Below are 5,000 nucleotides of genomic sequence, written 5' to 3'. Positions count from 1 at the left end.
TATAGATGTATATATATATATATATATATATATATACATATATATATATACATGTATATATATATATATATATATATATATATATATATATATATATATATATATATGTATGTATGTATGTATGTGTGTGTTTTTATTATTCATGAAGTTTTCCATAACCTGAAATATATGATGACACAAATACGAAATATATATATATCTCTCGAAACTCTTTGAAACTATTGAAGATAACCAGGTCACGGCAAGAAGTAATAAGAAAACATTGCCAAAGCTATTATAATATCTGGCAACAAGGCCAAGAGTTTCTGTTTTCTTTGAGCCCACATAAAATTTGATCAAGTAGATCCAATTTCGCCATTAGTGGGAAAAAAATCCGCTTTTATTTTATTCTAAGTAAATACAGCTTTTTCTATTTCTATAAAATAATTGCCGTTGTTAATACATATACCGTTATAAAATAAGATAAAATTATACCGAACAGATAAATCAACTTTTAATCAGCATATTTCGCGTATTAAATATAATTATTCAAGGAGAAAAGCCCCCTTCTTGAGTAAATAATAGGAAAGCAAAATATAAATAGAAAATAATTGAGAATAATTGAAAGACAAGTAAGAGCTTTGGTAATGATTGGTGCAATGATTAGGGGATACTGCAATTCTTATTAACTAGCTTTCTAAGGAGCTGATGAAATCATGGGGAAATTAAAACTTATTTGAGATCCTATCTTGTTAAAGTCGTTTAATTCTAATTAATGGTTGAATTGCGGAGAAATGCAATGGTATACGAATACCCCAAAAAACAGTTAAAGATTAATTCCTCAAATAATAATATTATGATTTTTACTATCATCATTCTTAATATTGAAGAATCAAAATTGATATGGTGTTTATCTTTTTTTTTTTTTTACTTCAATTTTTTTTTTGGTAAAAAAACTAGCTTTCATCTTTTTTTTTTTCAACTGGAATTTCCCTCATTTTTTTCATGAAATGTAGTTTAGCTAGACAAAGAAGCAAACATTTGCACAGAGTCTAAATTAATGTGGCATTATATATGTTACCATGAAGAATGTTACCAGATTATAACAAACTTGGTTAAATGTTGTGAACAATATATTAATATTATGGACTTTGCTACCCAGTTCTCTGTACTTTAGTTGCAAGATAGATGCTTTTTATATGGATACATTGAATACACTGACACTAAGGTTCATCAAAATATTTTCTGTACATGCATGAATTTAGCCGTGATGAATGTGTTGTTTTTCCATTGTGTAGAAAGCAAAATTATAAAACATATATATATATATATATATATATACATGCATAAATCCGGCTTACATACTTACAACTTTTAAATTGCCATCGGTATCTGACTAAAATATAAAACAACAAACCTATATGTTGTTTACAGCCTTTCAGATAATGGGTTTTGCTCAAATGTGGATAACTTTTTATGAATAAGAAGAGAACATTAATGTTCGTGTAACAACAGTTAACATAACTACAATTTCCCATAGCCATCTGCTTAGTATCAGAGAAGGAAACTCCAAAATCAAACCACCTTTCTCTGGTCTCGGCCAATGCCATAGCCTTACTTCCATATTCTTCCCCTGTCTTTGGATAGAGTTCTCGGTGCTATTATAGTATGCTATCTACCGCCAATTTTGCTATCTACCACCCCTTTCTGAATATAGCATGATACCTACCATCAGTCCCTAAGGAGACGGTCTACTTGCTAACCCGCCTCTAATAAGGAGGATCACTACCGACTTGATAACCTAACCTAACCTAACCTACAAACTGCTTATAATTATGCACCCATGTTGTCCTGCCAATGAATACTATTAAACTATCACAGAAGTCCAGTGAGGATAACATACTGGTGGTAAGTAATCTGTTTGATAATCCTCATCAAACAGGAGGATTAACACTGACGGTAGATAACATACTTTGTGGTAGATACCATACTATAGTAGAAATTCGACGGTAGATAGCATACTATAATAGCACCGAGTTCTCTTGCTTAAGGTTACACTTTGGCACTATACTCTATCTTCATATCTCTTCCTTTTCTTTTATATCTTTTAAAGTATGACTGATCTATTTTAACATTGTTACTGTTCTTAAAATATTTTATTCTATCTGTTCATTACTTCTCTTGTAGCTCATTTATTTCCTTGTTTCTTTTCCTCGCTGGGTTATTTTTCCTTGTTGGAGCCTTTCGGCTTATAGCGTCATGCCTTTTATAAATATCGCTGTAGCATATCTGGTAGTAATAATGATAACTAGTGATCTCACCCATTTAGCAACTTTCAGTCAGAATACGTGGCAACATTTAAAGAGAACCGATCGGGCAAAGTCAATGTCACGTTTATTTCGAATTGGTGGTAATTGTTTTAAACCTTTTTCTCCAGGCAAAGTTTTTTTCATTCATTGATTTCCCTATGTTCTGTGATACTGAGCAGAGCCAATGCGATATAGGAGTGTATTTGTGGGTATATATATATATATATATATATACGTATATATATATATATATATATATATAGCCTATGTATATATATATATATATATAATATATATATATGTGTGTGTGTATACATATATATCTATATATATATAAATATATATATATATATATATATATATATGTATATATGTATATATGTATATATGTATAAATATATATATATATATATATATATTTATATATATATACATATATACATATATATGTATATATATATATATATATATGTGTGTGTGTGTGTGTGTGTTTGTGTGTGTCAATTTTAGGTTAGTTGACACAAACATCGAAGCAGCAAAGACTTACCCCAACTTTCATACGTCTTTCACATAACACTGATTGGTTTTGAGTAGGTCCTTAATTACGGTTGTTAGCAAATTAAAGTGCAACGTGAAAAAAGAACATGGAGATGATGAGAGCTAAACTCATTACAATGCTTATTGACAGAACTGTCTTCCAAGATGTGAAGTTTTCCAATAAAATGCCTACTCAGAACGATGTTCTCTCTCTCTCTCTCTCTCTCTCTCTCTCTCTCTCTCCTGGATTTACCTCTTGGGAGTTTGTGACACAAAATATTTTGGGGATCTTCTTCAGTCTCTTACTGAAGTTTTCCAATAAAATGCCTATTCAGAACGATGTTCTCTCTCTCTCTCTCTCTCTCTCTCTCTCTCTCTCTCTCTCTCTCTCCTGGATTCACCCCTTGGGGGTTTGTGACACAAAATATTTTGGGGATCTCCTTCAGTCTCTTCCTAATATAGATTGCAGATACTCCATCTCAGTCATGTGGAATAAGTAATAAATAGCTAAATAATAATATATATATTTTTTTTACTGTCCAGTATTGCTCTATAGAAAATATAAAGAAAACAAACTCTACCAATCTATATATAAAGAGAAGGGCAAAAAATGGTTATCTATATACCTACTGTATATTAAGAAGCAAGAAAAAATATTCATATTTATCTGATTTTTAAATAAGTAAGATAGAGAGAGAGAGAGAGAGAGAGAGAGAGAGAGAGAGAGAGAGAATGGTATTGACAACTTTTAAGGGGAATTTAGTGTTTGTTTACTTACTTAAAACCTCCTAATATCTATTAATATCTCTTTTCACCTTAATTTATACCAATGTCTTTCCTTATTCCATATCAGTAATTTATGACAATATTGTCAACATCGATGGACAGTAATACTTCATGTTTTATAGAGAGATTAATTAGGTTGAGAAACCTTGTGTGACTCATCATTGAGCAAAAATAATCTTTATAATGTAGGTATTATTTCTATATTTAGAAAGTTATCTTTGATATTTCTTTCTATTAATAAGTTTTGACTGTTTCATTCCCCTTAGCGGCAATGAAACCTTCTTGAATTAAAAGAGACAAGTGCAGTTGAGTGTAAGCTTCATTGATGCCCTCCTATGATATTTGAGAAATGTTATATAAAAAAGCAAACATCTAATTGACTTGGCTATATGATGAAATGCGTTTTTGGAGTTCAATGGTGAACAAATCTAGAATGAGTATAAAACCAATCACATGGAAAATTTATCTTGGGCTGACGATTGATTCAGTAGGTCTTCTATAATACAAGTGATGTGAACGAACACTACACTTTTGTAAAGGTAAAGGTAGCTGGTTTCAGTTCTGGTTCCATCAGAATAGATGCTCACCAGAACGTCAGCCGGGCAAGCCCAACCCCCCACTGTGGTGCCCTACCACAGCAGTGGCCTCCCCAGTAAACAGCTTAAACTCACGGTCCTGGGCGGGGATCGATCTCTTGCCACGCGAATGCGAGGCAAACACGTTACCACTGTACTAGCCAGTCGGAATGATATCTGTGCCAGACTTTTCTATTCATCCATTATGGAACCCCTTTGATCTATCCCTCAGTAATTCCATAAATACTAAGAGGGATTTCATGATGATAACAATAGTCTTAAGATCATTAATCGCTTCTGATTGTAAAGATATACTACTCTGAATGCATCGTTCAAGCACTGTGTTCCGGAATCTACCATGAAAACCTGTTTCAACCTTACAAACTGCATCCTATAATGTATATTCTCTTTGTTTTGTAGCACTTTCTTCAAGATTATCTTTTGAAATTCCATTCAGTACATCAAGGAATGAAGTGTAGCCTTTGATGAGGGTCTGCATTGAATCATGATATGCAGATCGTGTCCTCTCTCTCTCTCTCTCTCTCTCTCTCTCTCTCTCTCTCTCTTACTTCTTTTTTTACATATTTCATCTCCTAATAAAAAAAGATAAATTTGAATAGTTTTTACTTCATATGATAAAGATAAAAATGCATTACAGTGATTACATACAATTCTCGTCAACCTTTTCACTAATAATGACTAGAAAAAACATGAGATTAATATCGCATTTCATCACTGTTTATAACAACGGGTACCCAAGATATAACTTATATCTAAGCCAAATCGTATTATTTTAAAACATGTGTATATTAGT

Source organism: Palaemon carinicauda, chromosome 13 (genome assembly GCF_036898095.1).
Source record: "Palaemon carinicauda isolate YSFRI2023 chromosome 13, ASM3689809v2, whole genome shotgun sequence".
In the NCBI taxonomy this organism is placed as follows: domain Eukaryota; kingdom Metazoa; phylum Arthropoda; class Malacostraca; order Decapoda; family Palaemonidae; genus Palaemon; species Palaemon carinicauda.
This window is presented reverse-complemented; position numbering follows the sequence as displayed.